The 16,709-nt window shown below is 44.7% G+C and overlaps 5 non-coding genes across 5 annotated transcripts; all 5 read right to left on the bottom strand.

The window, feature by feature from the left end:
* Nucleotides 1–3,767: 3,767 nt before the first annotated feature.
* Nucleotides 3,768–3,850, bottom strand: trnal-uaa (transfer RNA leucine (anticodon UAA)). The gene has a single exon. It is a non-coding gene; the product is annotated as a tRNA-Leu (tRNA).
* Nucleotides 3,851–6,853: 3,003 nt separating this feature from the next.
* On the bottom strand, nucleotides 6,854–6,925 carry trnad-guc (transfer RNA aspartic acid (anticodon GUC)). The gene has a single exon. It is a non-coding gene; the product is annotated as a tRNA-Asp (tRNA).
* A 3,703-nt stretch (nucleotides 6,926–10,628) lies between these two features.
* Nucleotides 10,629–10,711, bottom strand: trnal-uaa (transfer RNA leucine (anticodon UAA)). The gene has a single exon. It is a non-coding gene; the product is annotated as a tRNA-Leu (tRNA).
* A 3,176-nt stretch (nucleotides 10,712–13,887) lies between these two features.
* Nucleotides 13,888–13,971, bottom strand: trnav-uac (transfer RNA valine (anticodon UAC)). The gene has a single exon. It is a non-coding gene; the product is annotated as a tRNA-Val (tRNA).
* A 609-nt stretch (nucleotides 13,972–14,580) lies between these two features.
* trnaf-aaa (transfer RNA phenylalanine (anticodon AAA)) lies at nucleotides 14,581–14,665 on the bottom strand. Its single transcript has one exon. It is a non-coding gene; the product is annotated as a tRNA-Phe (tRNA).
* Nucleotides 14,666–16,709: the final 2,044 nt, after the last annotated feature.

Consider the following 16,709-nt stretch of genomic DNA (forward strand, 5'->3'; position numbering starts at 1 on the left):
AGTTGAAATGTCGAGCTGTTACAATCCATGGAACTTTAACCCTTGTAATTGACGATTAACCCGACTGGGAGTTTGTTTAATTTGGAAATGCTGCCCAGTGAGAAACGTAATGGTTCACAGCTCCACACCAGGTGGGCACCAAGAATCTAGTCTCAAATCCAAAAGTGGATTTTTTCTGTTCTGAAGAGAATGATTTTAAGAAGCTTTATAAATGTTTAAAATTGGTGTTGATAAAAATTGCCCGCCCCATCGGCGAATTGAACCGCGGTCTTTTGAAATAATAAGCAGGGATACTCACCATTATACTAATGAGGAATTAACACGTGCAAAGTCGGTCAGAGCAAGAATCGAGCTGTGAACAAAACTGAACAAATGAGAACGACAGAGACAGAGAGAGAAACAGAGAGAGAGACGGGGACACAGAGAGAGACAGTCAGAGAGAAACAGACAGAGAAACACAGACAGAGAAACAGACAGAGAGTGAAAGACAGAGAGAGACAGACAGAGAGACAGACAGAGAGATAGAGAAAGACAGAGAGGGACAGACAGAGACAGACAGAGAGAAAAATGCAGATTCAGCAGATGCCAAAATAGGATTTGAAGAATTGCATATGAGATCTTTCTTTCCATATCGATAAACATCTCATTGTTTGTTGGAGAATCAGCTGTTGACAAGCGAGTGTCGCTGAGCAGGATGAAAGGATAATGGATCTTAAATTAAAGAGTTACCAGGAGTGGGGTTCGAACCCACGCGGGTATAAACCCATTAGATCTTAAGTCCAACGCCTTAACCACACTCAAATTTCTCTCCACGGATGTTGCCTGACCTGCTGAGTTTTTCCAGCATTTTCTGTTGTTATTCTGGTGCTGGGGATGTTTGTTGACTGTCTCTAAGAGAATCGAGCCTTCAAGCTCCACCTTGCCACAGATTTGAGCAGAGCAGAGAGAGACACACAGACAGACACAGAGAGACATATAGACACAGAGACACACACAGAGACACACAGACACAGACAGACACAGAGAGGGTACAGAGAAGATGTACAAGGATGATACCAGAAATGCGAGGGTATACATATCAGGAAAGGATGGACCCCTGCCAAATTAGTTTAAACCCTGATTTGTCTGATTGTTGTTCTATTTCCGACCGTATATTTCTTGAATACTTGCACAATGAAAAAGTGAAAAACTTCGAAGTGTTGGATTTAATTCCGCCCAACTCAGGATTCGTTCCCCAGGGATTTGATTATATTTTGAAATGAAAAATGCTGGAACCGTAGTCGGCAGGATTCGAACCTGCCGGGGTAGATTTCTAGTCAATCCGCCTTAACCACTCGGCCACGACTACTCAGTCTGTGAAATTTTAACTGTTGCTCAGATAAAACCGCAATCATCCCTCGCTCTGCAGCAAAACAGCACTCAGTCCCTGAACAGTCTCCGCTCAACAAAATTCTCAAAGAGACAATCTCCTCTCGCATTTTTTTACCCTTCAGTTTATCACTGTAGCTTTTTAACATGAAGCTACACCAGGAAATATAAATAAAGTTTGACATCTTAAAAATGCTTCCACTCCATCGCGGAATTGAAAGCCGACCTCGGGAGTAGCAGTTGGGGATTGTTCACTATATCTGACGAGGAACTGATGGATGGCGTTACTGTGCAGAATCGCAGAGCAAGAATGGCGCTGTGAACAGACCTGGGCTCATTCACCAGCCCCAGAGGAAGGAGTGATCAATAAGAGAAGGACAGAGAGAGAGAGAGAGAAAAGGCGGCGTATGACAAATGTGTAACAGAGAGAGACAGAAAGAGAGTGAGAGAATGAGAGCGAGACAGAGAGACGGATAGTGAGACAGAGGTGGAGACGGAAAAATATAAAAACATTTCACGATTACTTCTCTTTGTTAGTTTAGAGTGAGCGAAAATGCAGATTCAGCAGATGCCAAAATAGCACTCTATGAATGACATATAAATATGGAATCTTTCTTTCCGTATCTATAAAAATCTCATTGTTTGTTTGATGGAGATTCAGCAGATGACAAACGAGTGTCACTGAACAGGATGAAAGGAAATGGAACTTAAATTAAAGAGCTACTTGGAGTGGGGTTCGAACCAACGTGGGTATAAACCCATTGGATCTTCAGTCCAACGCATTAACCACTCGGACATTTTGGTGCTGTTAATATGCGTGGATTATCCCTGTGAGAATCGGGGCTTCAAGCCCCACCCTGTCACAGAGTTGAGCAGAGCAGAGATTTCCTCGGTGGCAGAACAGGTTAACAAAGCAGTTAATGAAGCAGATGTGATCCTGGTCTTTATAAATAGAGGCACAGAGTACACAAGCCGGGAAGTTTTGCCAAACCTAAATAAAACACTAGTTCGGCCCCAGCTGGAGTATTGTCTCCAATTCTGGGGAACCACACTTTAGGGAGGAGGTGAAGGCTGAGGAAAGTATCCCCGCTTGTTACCCGAGTGACTGGCAGACACGCACAGACAGAAACAGAAAGCTACACAGACAGACAGACACACACATAGAGTGACTTAGACATCGAGAGAGACAGACAGAGAGAAACACTGTCGATAATTTGTCTGATTTTTGTTCTATTTCTCACCGTAAATTTGGTGAATACTCGCAGATCAAGGAAAACGAGAAAAATCTCGAGGTGTTGAAAGTTGTGGGATTTAATTCCGCCCAACTCAGGATAAGTTCTCCATGGATTTGGTTACATTTTGAAATGAAATGGGATGAAAAACGCTGGAAACGTAGCCGGCAGGATTCAGAACCTGCGCGGGGAGACCCCAATGGATTATCTAGTCCATCGCCTTAACCACTCGGCCACAACTACTGGGTTTGTGATGCGTTAAATGATGCTCAGATAAAATCGCAATCATCCATCACTCTGGAGCAAAACAGCACTCAGTCCCTGAACAGTCTCCGCTCAAGAACATTCTCAAAGAGACAATCTCCTCTCGCATTTATTTACTCTTCCATGTTCCTCCCTCGCTTTTTAACACGAATCAATTTAATTAGTATTTCACATCTTAAACATACATTTTGCCCCATCGCAGAACCCCGCTCACCAGGCAGGGATACTCCACTAAACTGACCAAAGTCACTGCTGGGCGTTCTCTGCAGAAGCTCAGAGCAAGAATGGCGCTGTGAACAGACCTGGGCTCATTCACCAGCCCCAGAGGGAGGAGTGAGCAAGGAGAGGGTATCAAAGAGCGAGAGAGACACGGAGAGAGGCAGAGAGAGAGAGAGACAGACAGAGAGAGAGAAAGACAGAGAGAGAGTGAGACAGACAGAGAGAGAGAGACAGAGGGAGAGACAGACAGACACAGACAGACAGAGAGAGACAGACAGAGAGAGACAGACAGACAGAGAGATACAGACAGAGAACGACAGAGAGACATACAGAGAGACAGACAGAGTGAGAGAAAGATAAGGAGGCATATGACCAATTTGTAACAGAGAGAGACAGAAAGAAAGAGAGAGAATGAGAGGGAGACAGAGAGGCAGATAGTGAGACAGCGGTGGAGACTGAAAGATATAAAAACATTTTAAGATTCCTTCTCCTTTTTAGTTGATAATGACAGAGACAGTGAGAGAAAAATGCAGATTCAGCAGATGCCACAATAGCACTTTAAGAATTACATATGAAACGTTTCCGTATCTATAAAAATCTCATTTTTTGTTTGATGGATGTTCAGCCAATGACAAAGAGTGTCACTGAGCAGGATGAAAGAAAATGTGTCTTAAATTAAAGAGTTACCAGGAGTGGAGTTCGCACCCACACGAGTATAAACCCATTGGATCTTAAGTCCAGCGCCTTAACCACTCGGCCATCCTGGTGCTGTTAATTCTTGTGGACTGGTCATGTGAGAATCGGGGCTAGAAGCCCCAACCTGTCACAGAGTTGAGCAGAGCAGAGCTTTCCTCAGAGGCAGGACAGGTTAACAAAGCAGTTAATAAAGCAGATGTGATCCTGGGGTTTGTAAATTGAGGCACAGAGTGCACAAGCCAGGAAGTTATGGGAAACCTAAATAAAACACTAGTTCGGCCTCAGCTGGAGTACTGTGTCCAATTCTGGGGAACTACACTTTAGGAAGAAGGTGAAGGCTGAGGAAAGTATCCTCGCTTGTTACCCGAGTGATCGGCAGACACAGACAGACAGAAAAAGAATGCCACACATGTACACAGACAGACACACACATCAACACAGACACACACATAGAGTGATTTAGACATCGAGTCAGACAGAGAGAAACACTGTCGCTAATTTACCTGATTTTTGTTCTATTTCTGACCGTATATTTGGTGACTACTCGCAGATCAATGAAAACGAGAAAAATCTCGAGGTGTTGAAAGTTGTGGGATTTAATTCCGCCCAACTCAGGATAAGTTCTCCATGGATTTGGTTACATTTTGAAATGAAATGGGATGAAAAACGCTGGAAACGAAGCCGGCAGGATTCAGAAACTGTGCGGGGAGACCCCAATGGATTCATCTAGTCCATCGCCTTAACCACTCGGCCACGACTACTGGGTTTGTGATGCGTTAAATGATGCTCAGATAAAATCGCAATCATCCATCGCTCTGGAGCAAAACAGCACTCAGTCCCTGAACAGTCTCTGCTCAAGAACATTCTCAAAGAGACAATCTCCTCTCGCATTTATTTACTCTTCCATGTTCCTCCCTCGCTTTTTAACACGAATCAATTTAATTAGTATTTCACATCTTAAAAACGCATTTTACCCCATCGCAGAACCCCGCTCACCAGGCAGGGATACTCCACTAAACTGACGAAAGTCACTGCTGGGCGTTCTCTGCAGAAGCTCAGAGCAAGAATGGCGCTGTGGACAGACCTGGGCTCATTCACCAGCCCCAGAGGGAGGAATGAGCAACGAGAGGGAAACAAAGAGCGAGAGAGACACGGAGAGAGGCAGAGAGAGAGACAGACAGAGAGAGAGAAAGACAGAGAGAGAGTGAGACAGACAAAGAGAGAGAGACAGACAGAGGGAGAGACAGACACAGAGAGACAGAGAGAGACAGACAGAGAGAAACAGACAGAGAACGACAGAGAGACAGACAGAGGGAAAGAAAAGGAGGCGTATGACCAATTTGTAACAGAGAGAGACAGAAAGAGAGAGAATGAGAGGGAGACAGAGAGGCAGATAGTGAGACAGCGGTGGAGACTGAAAGATATAAAAACATTTTAAGATTCCTTCTCCTTTTTAGTTGATAATGACAGAGACAGTGAGAGAAAAATGCAGATTCAGCAGATGCCAAAATAGGACTTGAAGAATTACATATGAGATCTTTCTTTCCATATCTATAAACATCTCATAGTTTGTTGGAGAATCAACTGATGACAAACGAGTGTCACTGAGCAGGATGAAAGAAAATGGGTCTTAAATTGAAGAGTTATCTGGAGTGGGGTTTGAACCAACGTGGGTATAAACCCATCGAATCTTAAGGCCAACACTTTAACCACTCGGCCATTCTGGTGCTGTCTGAGGACATGTGGATAGTCTCTGTGAGAATCGGGGCTTCAAGCCCCACCCTGCCACAGAGTTGAGCAGAGCAGAGATTTCCTCGGTGGCAGGACAGGTTAACAAAGCAGTTAATAAAGAAGATGCGATCCTGGGCATTATAAATAGAGGCACAGAGAACACAAACCAGGAAGTTTTGCCAAACCTAAATAAACGACTAGTTCGACCCCAGCTGGAGTATTGTGTCCAATTCTGGGGAACCACACTTCAGAAAGGAGGTGAAGGCTGAGGAAAGTATCCCCGCTTGTTACCCGAGTGACCGGCAGACACACATGTGCACAGACAGACACACACATCAACACAGACACACACATAGAGTGACTCAGACATCGAGAGAGACAGACAGAGAGAAACACTGTTGCTAATTTGCCTGATTTTTGTTCTATTTCTGACCGTATATTTGGTGAATACTTGCAGATCAATGAAAACGAGAGAAATCTCGAGGTGTTGAAAGTTGAGGGATTTAATTCCGCCTAACTCAGGATTAATTCTCCAGGGATTTACATTTTTAAATGAAATGGGATGAAAAATGCCGGAACCGTAGTCCGCAGGATTCGACCTGCGCAGGGAAAACCCAATGGATTTTTAGTCCAGTGCCTTAACGACTCGGCCACAACTACTGAGCTTGTGAGATTTTAAATGTTGCTCAGATAAAATCGCAATCATCCATCGCTCTGGAGCAAAACAGCACTCAGTCCCTGAACAGTCTCTGCTCAAGAAAATTCCCAAAGAGACAATCTCCCCTCGCATTGTTTCACTCTTCCATGTTCCTCCCTCGCTTTTTAACATTAAGTTACGCCAAGAAATATAACAATTATTTTACACTGGAAAGACTAATTTCTCCCCATCACAGAATTGAACCTCTGTCAGCCGTGCAACAGGCGGCGATTGTGCACTGAATTGATGAAAGTCACTGCTGTGTGTTCTCTGCAGAAGCTCAGAGCAAGAATGGCGCTGTGAACAGACCTGGGCTCATTCACCAGCCCCAGAGGGAGGAGTGAGCAAGGAGAGGGAACCAAAGAGACATGGAGAGAGGCACACAGAGAGAGACTGAGACGGAAACAGAGAGAGAGAGACTGGGGAACAGTGAATGAGACAGAGAGAGCGAGACTGGGGAACAGTGAATGAGACAGAGAGGAAACCAGAGAGAGAGAGCTCTATACTAACGACGAACTGGTGCAGGAAGTTGTTATGACAGTAAATCTTTTAAAATTATTTTAGTTGATGTTTTTTCTATTCTACTTTCCCAAGGAGGTTTTGAGGAGTTGGCCAAAGTTTTAAAATTTTGAATTATAAAATCTTCCTCCTCGTCGGGGAATTGAACCCCGGTCTCCCGCGTGACAGGCGGGGATACTCACCACTATACTAACGAGGAACTAACGGATATAAAATCTGTCAAAGCAAGAATCGAGCTGTGAACAGAATTGGACTGAGAGAAAGAGAGAGAGACGGGACAAACAGAGAAAGGGACAAATAGTGAGACAGAGAGACAGAGAGAGAAAGACAGAGAGATATTCAGAGAGATAAAGAGAGAGACAATGATAGATACAGAGAGAGAGAGACAAAAAAGGAGGCTTATGACAAATGTGTAACAGAGACAGAAAGAGAGAGTGAGAGAGACAAAGAGAGAGAATGAGAGGGAGACAGAGATACCAGATAGTGTGACAGAGAGGGGTAGAGTCCGATTCTCTTTCTCCTTGTTAGTCAATAGTGACACTTGAGAAAATGCAGATTCAGCAGATGCCAAAATAGCACTTTAAGAATTATAGTTAAATATGAGACAGAGAGAGAGACAGAGAGAACGTGTCGGGGAATTGAATCATCACCACTATACTATCAAGGACCTGGTAGAGGAAGTAGTTATACAGTGCTTGAGGCAAAGACTCGAACACACACACAGACATGTGTGTCTGCTCTCTATGTTTATGTGTAAGTCACATATTTAATAAGCTTTTCTGAGTGCCATGGATTCATAGAAACCTACAGCACCGAAGGAGGCCATTCGGCCCGTCGTGCCTGTGCTGTCTCTTTGAAAGAGCAGTGGTGCTCAGTCCCACCCCCCGCTTTTTGTCCGTAACCCTGTTAATCTCTTTCTCTCTGTCACTCTCGCCCTCCTCCGCACCCCACACAAAAGGGAGAGGGAAACAGAGAGAGAGAGAGAGAGCTCTATACTAACGAGGAACTGATGCAGGAAGTTGTTATACAGTTCTTCATGTGCCAGTAAATCTTTTAAAATTATTTTGGTAGGATTTTTTTCTGTTTTACTTTTCCAAGAAGGTTTTTAAGGAGTTGCCCAAAGGTTTAAATTTGTGATGTTGAAATCGCCCTCACCATCGGGAAATTGAATCCCGGTCTCCACTGTGACAGGCGGGGATACTCACGACTATACTAATGAGGAACTGATATACTGGCTGCTGCTAGAATCAAGCTGTGAACAGAACTTGACAAATGAGAAAGACAGGGACAAAGAGAGACAGAGACAGACAGAGAGACAGTCAGAGAAAGACAGAGAGAGACACACAGAGAGAAACAGACAGAGACAGAGAGAGAAAACGACAGAGAGCCATACAGAGAGAGATAGAGACAGACAAAGAGAGAGACAGACAGAGAGAGAGACACGCAGATAGACAGAGAGAGACACACAGAGAGAAACAGACAGAGACAGGGAGAGAAAACGACAGAGAGCCATACAGAGAGAGAGAGACAGAAAGAAACAGGCAGATAGCCATACAGTGAGAGATAGACAAAGAGAGAGACAGACAGAGAGACAGACAGAGAGAGAGACAGAGAGAAACAGAGAGAGAGAGAAAAAGAGAGTGAGAGAATGAGAGGGACACAGATAGTGAGACAGAGAGAGGTGGGGACTGAAAGATGTAAAAACATTTCACGATCCCTTCTCTTTGTTAGTTGAGAGTGACAGAGAGAGTGAGGGAAAAATGCAGATTCAGCAGATGCCAAAATAGGACTTGAAGAATTACATATGAGATCTTTCTTTCCATATCTATAAACATCTCATAGTTTGTTGGAGAATCAACTGATGACAAATGAGTGTCACTGAGCAGGATGAAAAGAAATGGATCTTAAATTAAAGAGTTACCAGTAGTGGGGCTTGAAACCACGTGGATATAAACCCATATGGATTTTAAGTCCAATCCCTTAACCACTCGGCCATCCTGGTGCTGGTATTATTCGCGCGCTGGCTCTGAGAGAATCGGGCCTTGAAGCACCAACCTGCCACAGAGTTGAGCAGAGCAGAGAGAGACACACAGACCGACACACACATAAACAAACAGACACAGAGAGACACACAGACCGACACAGAGAGGCACACAGACCGACACACACATAAACACACAGACACACAGACCAACACAGAGAGACACACAGGCAGACACACAGACACAGAGAGAAACACAGACCGACACAGAGAGACACACACAGAGAGACACACACACATGGCGAGACACACAGACCGACACAGAGACACACAGACACGATTTACAAGGATGACACCAGAAATGCGAGGGTATATATATCAGGAAGGTATGGACCGCTGCCAAATTAGTTTATACCCTGATTTGTCTGATTATTGTTCTATTAGCGACCATATATTTCGTGCATACTTGCACCATGAAAAAGTGAAAAACTTCGAGGTGTTGGATTTAATTCCGCCCAACTCAGGATTAGTTCCCCTGGAATTTGGTGACATTAAGAAATGAGTAGTGTTGGAACCATAGTCGGCAGGTTTCGAACGTAACCAGGAAGAACCATTAACGGATTCCTAGTCCATGGCCTTAACCACTCGGCCACGACTACTAGGTCTGTAAGACTTTACATGTTGCTCAGATAAAATTGCAATCATCCATTGCTCTGAAGCAAAACAGCACTCAGTCCCTGAACAGTCTCGTGTCATGAAATTTCAAGAGACAATCTCGTCTCGCATGTTTTTTACTCTTCTTTTATCACTGTAGCTTTTTAACATAAAGCTACACCAGGAAATAGAAATACAGTTTGACATCTTAAAAATGCTTCCACTCCATCACGGAATTGAAAGCCGACCTCGGGAGTTGCAGTTAGGGATAGTTCACTATATCTGATGAGGAACTGATGGATGGCGTTACTGTGCAGAATCGCAGAGCAAGAATGGCGCTCTGAACAGACCTGTGCTCATTCTCCAGCCCCAGAGGAAGGAGTGATCAACAACAGAAGGACAGAGAGAGAGAGAGAGAGAGAGAAACGGAGGCGTATGCCAAATGTGTAACAGAGAGAGACAGAAAGAGAGTGAGAGAATGAGAGGGAGACAGAGTGACAGATAGTGAGATTCTTGTTGTAGATTTCGTCAACTCTTGCAGATCAGTTGAAATGTCGAGCTGTTGCAATCCATGGAACTTTAAGCCTTGTAATTGACGATTAAACCGACTGGGAGTTTGTTTAATTTTGAAATGCTGCCCAGTGAGAAACGTAATGGTTCACAGCTCTACACCTGGCGGGCACCAAGAATCTAGTCTCAAATCCAAAAGTGGATTTTTTCTGTTCTGAAGAGAATGATTTTAAGAAGCTTTATAAATGTTTAAAATTGGTGTTGATAAAAATTGCCCGCCCCAGCGGCGAATTGAACCCCGGTCTTTTGAAATAATAAGCAGGGAAACTCACCATTATACTAATGAGGAATTAACACGTGCAAAGTCGGTCAGAGCATGAATCGAGCTGTGAACAAAACTGAACAAATGAGAACGACAGAGACAGAGAGAGAAACAGAGAGAGAGAGACACAGGGACACAGAGAGAGACAGTCAGAGAGAAACAGACAGAGAAACAGACAGAGTGAAAGACAGAAACAGGCAGAGAGAGACAGACAGAGTGACTGACAGAGAGACAGAGACAGACAGAGAGAGACAGACAGAGACAGACAGAGAGAAAAATGCAGATTCAGCAGATGCCAAAATAGGATTTGAAGAATTACATATGAGATCTTTCTTTCCATATCGATAAACATCTCATTGTTTGTTGGAGAATCAGCTGTTGACAAGCGAGTGTCGCCGAGCAGGATGTAAGGAAATGGATCTTAAATTAAAGAGTTACCAGGAGGGGGGTTTGAACCCATGCGGGTATAAACCCATTGGATTTTAAGTCCAACGCCTTAACCACTCGGCCATCCTGGTACTGGGGATGTTTGTAGACTGTCTCTAAAAGAATCGAGCCTTCAAGCTCCACCTTGCCACAGATTTGAGCAGAGCAGAGAGAGACACACAGACACACACAGAGAGACATATAGACACAGAGACACACAGACACAGAGAGGGTACAGAGAAGATTTACAAGGCTGACACCAGAAATGCGAGGGTATACATATCAGGAAAGGATGGACCCCTGCCAAATTAGTTTGAACCCTGATTTGTCTGATTGTTGTTCTATTTCCGACCGTATATTTCTTGAATACTTGCACAATGAAAAAGTGAAAAACTTCGAAGTGTTGGATTTAATTCCGCCCAACTCAGGATTAGTTTCCCAGGGATTTGATTTTATTTTGAAATGAAAACTGCTGGAACCGTAGTCGGCAGGATTCGAACCTGCCGGGGTAGACCCCAATGGCTTTCTAATCAATTTGCCTTAACCACTCGGCCACAACTACTGAGTCTGTGAAATTTTAAATGTTGCTCAGATAAAACCGCAATCATCCCTCGCTCTGCAGCAAAACACCACTCAGTCCCTGAACAGTCTCCGCTCAAGAAAATTCTCAAAGAGACAATCTCCTCTCGCATTTATTTACTCTCCTGTTTATCACTGTAGCTTTTTAACATAAAGCTACACCAGGAAATATAAATACAGTTTGACATCTTAAAAATGCTTCCACTCCATCGCGGAATTGAAAGCCGACCTCAGGAGTAGCAGTTGGGGATTGTTCACTATATCTGACGAGGAACTGATGGATGGCGTTACTGTGCAGAATCGCAGAGCAAGAATGGCGCTGTGAACAGACCTGGGCTCATTTACCAGCCCCAGAGGAAGGAGTGATCAACAAGAGAAGGACAGAGAGAGAGAGAGAGAAACGGAGGCGTATGACAAATGTGTAACAGAGAGAGACAGAAAGTGAGTGAGAGAATGAGAGGGAGACAGAGAGACGGATAGTGAGACAGAGGTGGAGACTGAAAAATATAAAAACATTTTACAATTACTTCTCTTTGTTAGTTTAGAGTGAGCGAAAATGCAGATTCAGCAGATGCCAAAATAGCACTCTAAGAATGATATATAAATATGGAATCTTTCTTTCCGTATCTATAAAAATCTCATTGTTTGTTTGATGGAGATTTAGCAGATGACAAGCGAGTGTCACTGCGCAGGATGAAAGAAAATGGAACTTAAATTAAAGAGCTACCTGGAGTGGGGTTCGAACCAACGTGGGTATAAACCCATTGGATTTTAAGTCCAACAGCATTAACCACTCAGCCATTCGGGTGCTGTTAATATGTGTGGATTGTTTCCGTGAGAATCGGGGCTTCAAGCCCCACCCTGCCACAGAGTTGAGCAGAGCAGAGATTTCTTCGATGGCAGGACAGGTTAACAAAGCAGTTAATGAAGCAGATGTGATCCTGGGCATTATAAATAGAGGCACAGAGTACACAAGCCGGGAAGTTATGCCAAACCTAAATAAAACACTAGTTCGGCCGCAGCTGGAGTATTGTCTCCAATTCTGGGGAGCCACACTTTAGGGAGGAGGTGAAGGCTGAGGAAAGTATCCCCGCTTGTAACCCGAGTGACCGACAGACAGAAACAGAAAGCTACACAGACAGACAGACACACACATAGAGTGACTTAGACATCGAGAGAGACAGACAGAGAGAAACACTGTCGCTAATTTGTCTGATTTTTGTTCTATTTCTGACCGTAAATTTGGTGAATACTCGCAGATCAATGAAAACGAGAAAAATCTCGAGGTGTTGAAAGTTGTGGGATTTAATTCCGCCCAACTCAGGATAAGTTCTCCATGGATTTGGTTACATTTTGAAATGAAATGGGATGAAAAACGCTGGAACCGTAGCCGGCAGGATTCAGAACCTGCGCGGGGAGACCCCAATGGATTATCTAGTCCAGCGCCTTAACCACTCGGCCACGGCTACTGAGTCTGTGATACATTAAATGTTGCTCAGATAAAATCGCAATCATCCATCACTCTGGAGCAAAACAGCACTCAGTCCCTGAACAGTCTCCGCTCAAGAACATTCTCAAAGAGACAATCTCCTCTCGCATTTATTTACTCTTCCATGTTCCTCCCTCGCTTTTTAACACGAACCAATTTAATTAGTATTTCACATCTTAAAGACGCATTTTGCCCCATCGCAGAACCACGCTCACCAGGCAGGGATACTCCACTAAATTGACCAAAGTCACTGCTGGGCGTTCTCTGCAGAAGCTCAGAGCAAGAATGGCGCTGTGGACAGACCTGGGCTCATTCATCAGACCCAGAGGGAGGACTGAGCAACGAGAGGGAAACAAAGAGCGAGAGAGACACGGAGAGAGGCAGAGAGAGAGACAGACAGAGAGAGAGACAGAGAGACAGACAGAGAGAGAAAGACAGAGAGAAACAGAGAGAGAGACAGGCAGAAATAGAAACAGAGAGAGAGAGACAGAGAGAGGGAGAGAGACAGAGAGAGAGTGAGACAGACAGAGAGAGAGACAGACAGAGGGAGAGACAGACAGACACAGACAGGCAGAGAGAGACAGACAGAGAGAGAGAAAGACAGAGACAGAGAGAGAGTGAGACAGAGAGAGAGAAAGAGACAGACAGAGGGAGAGACAGACAGACACAGAGAGACAGAGAGAGACAGACAGAGAGAGAGAGACAGACAGAGAGAAACAGACAGAGAACGACAGAGAACGACAAATCGATTGACACCTACAGAATGTTGGAAAACTGTACCTTTTTGCTATGTAAGCATTGGCAATATGGTTCTCTGTAAACTTTCATGCCAATAAAGCATTTGAATTGGAATTGGAATTGGAATTGGAAAGAAAAGGAGGCGTATGACAAATTTGTAACAGAGAGAGACAGAAAGAGAGAGAGAGAATGAGAGGGAGACAGAGAGGCAGATAGTGAGACAGCGGTGGAGACTGAAAGATATAAAAACATTTTAAGATTCCTTCTCCTTTTTCGTTGAGAATGACAGAGACAGTGAGAGAAAAATGCAGATTCAGCAGATGCCACAATAGCACTTTAAGAATTACATATGAAACCTTTCCGTATCTATAAAAATCTCATTTTTTGTTTGATGGAGGTTCAGCCAATGACAAAGAGTGTCACTGAGCAGGATGAAAAAAAATGTGTCTTAAATTAAAGAGTTACCAGGAGTGGGGCTCGAACCCACGCGGGTATAAACCCATTGGGTCTGTAAGTCCAACGCCTTAACCACTCGGCCATCCTGGTGCTGTTAATTCTTGCGGACGGATTCTGTGAGAATCGGGGCTTGAAGCCCCACCCTGTCACAGAGTGGAGCAGAGCAGAGATTTCCTCAGTGGCAGGACAGGTTAACAAAGCAGTTAATAAAGCAGATGTGATCCTGGGGTTTGTAAATAGAGGCACAGAGTGCACAAGCCAGGAAGTTATGGGAAACATAAATAAAACACTAGTTCGGCCTCAGCTGGAGAACTGTGTCCAATTCTGGGGAACGACACTTTAGGAAGAAGGTGAAGGCTGAGGAAAGTATCCCCGCTTGTTACCCGAGTGATCGGCAGACACAGACAGACAGAAAAAGAATGCCACACATGTACACAGACAGACATACACATCAACACAGACACACACATAGAGTGATTTAGACATCGAGAGAGTCAGACAGAGAGAAACACTGTCGCTAATTTGCCTGATTTTTGTTCTATTTCTGACCGTATATTTGGTGAATACTCGCAGATCAATGAAAACGAGAAAAATCTCGAGGTGTTGAAAGTTGTGGGATTTAATTCCGCCTAATTCAGGATTAGTTCTCCAGAGATTTGATTACATTTACAAATGAAATGGGATGAAAAACGCTAGAACCGTAGTCGGCAGGATTCGAACCTGCGCGGGGAGAACCCTCCAATGGATTTTTAAACCATCGCCTTAACCACTCGGCCACGAGTGCTGGTTCGGTGCAGAAGTAAATGTTGCTCAGATAAAATCGCAATCATCCATCGCTCTGGAGCAAAACAGCACTCAGTCCCTGAACAGTCTCCGCTCAAGAACATTCTCAAAGAGACAATCTCCTCTCGCATTTATTTACTCTTCCATGTTCCACCCTCGCTTTTTAACACGAACCAATTTAATTAGTATTCCACATCTTAAAGACGCATTTCGCCCCATCGCAGAACCCCGCTCGCCAGGCGGGGATACTCCACTAATCTGACTAAAGTCACTGCTGGGCGTTCAATGCAGAATCGCAGAGCAAGAATGGCGCTGTGTACAGACCTGGGCTCATTCACCAGCCCCAGAGGGAGGAGTGAGCAAGGAGAGGGAAACAAAGAGCGAGAGAGAGAGGCAGAGAGAGAGGGAAAGGGAGACAGAGAGAGAACGTGTCGGGGAATTGAATCCTCACCACTATACTATCAAGGACCTGGTAGAGGAAGTAGTTATGCAGTGATTGAGACAAAGACTCGAACACACACACAGACAGACATGTGTGTCTGCTCTCTATGTTTATGTGTAAGTCACATATTTAATAAGCTTTTCTGAGTGTCATGGATTCATAGAAACTTACAGCACAGAAGGAGGCCATTCGGCCAGGCGTGCCTGTGCTGTCCCTTTGAAAGAGCAGTCGTGCTCAGTCCCAGCCCCCGCTTTTTGTCCGTAACCCTGTTAATCTCTTTCTCTCTGTCACTCTCTCCCTCCTCCGCGCCCCACACAAAAGGGAGACAGAGAGAGAGAGAGAAAGCTCTATACTGACGGGGAACTGGTGCAGGAAGTTGTTATGACAGTAAATCTTTTAAAATTATTTTAGTTGATTTTTTTTCTATTCTACTTATCCAAGGAGGATTTTAAGGAGTTGCCCAAAGGTTTAAAATTTGGAATGTTAAAATCACCCTTCTCGTCGGGGAATTGAATCCGGTCTCCCACGTGACAGGCGGGGATACTCGCTGCTATAATAACGAGGAACTGACACGTACAATTTCCCAGAGCAAGAATGGATCTGTGAGCAGAACTTGAAAAATGAGAAATGCAGAGAGAGAGAAAGAGACAGGGACAAAGACAGAGGCAATCAGAGAGAGACAGACAGAGAGAGAAACACAGAGAGAGACAGACAGAGAGAGAAAGACAGAGAGAGAGACAGAGAGAGAGACAGACAGAGATAGAAACAGAGAGAGAGAGACAGACAGAGAGAGACAGACAGAGAGAGAGACAGAGAGAGAAAGACAGAGAGAGACAGAGAGAGAGACAGGCAGAGATAGAAACAGAGAGAGAGAGACAGACAGAGAGAGAGAGAGAGACTCCAAAACAGGGAGAGAGAGAGAGCAGAGCCCGAGCAGCAACCGGAGCACGGAGCCTGAAGCCGGAGAAAGGCCCGAGGAACCGGGCCGAGCGAGGCACCGGAGAGAAGGAGAGCGAGCAGCAACAGGAGTCGACCCAGACCGGGAGGAGCGGCCCGAGCCAGTCAAAGAGGCGAGTGGAGAGGTAGGGGTGCCGGATCGGATCGGGCCTGGAGAGCGAGCAAGCCCGGGGCCTGAAACCCGAGAAACTCCGGGGTCGGAGAAACTCGGACAAACACCGGGCCGGGACAGCACAGCCGAGCCGAGGGGCTGGGGCCAGGGCAGAAGCCCGAAGAGAGCGTTGGGAGCTGAGAGCGCGAAATTTGAACGAAGGGAAACGGCTGAAAGGAGAAAAGGAGCAAAGAGAGGTAACTGCACCTAGAGAGAGAGAGAGAGAGGAGAGGAAACACCAGCTGGAGAGAAAAAGCCGGAGAAATAAGTTTTACCTAACTCTAGTTAAAGTTAGTTCGGAAAAAGTTTAAATTTTATTTAAATTTAGCTCGAAAAAAAAAAAAAAACCTGAAAAAAGAACAACAAACCCGCGAGGAAAAGTAATAGAAACCCGAGAGAAACGATAAACTACCCGAACCAACAGCCTGTGAGAAAAAGAGAAAGATAAACCTTTAAGAGCAGCTATATCAAAGATGAACCCCTGAAAAACTCCCA

This window comes from Somniosus microcephalus, chromosome 4 (genome assembly GCF_052327205.1).
Source record: "Somniosus microcephalus isolate GS21.2 chromosome 4, FLI_Smic_1.0, whole genome shotgun sequence".
NCBI classification, from domain to species: domain Eukaryota; kingdom Metazoa; phylum Chordata; class Chondrichthyes; order Squaliformes; family Somniosidae; genus Somniosus; species Somniosus microcephalus.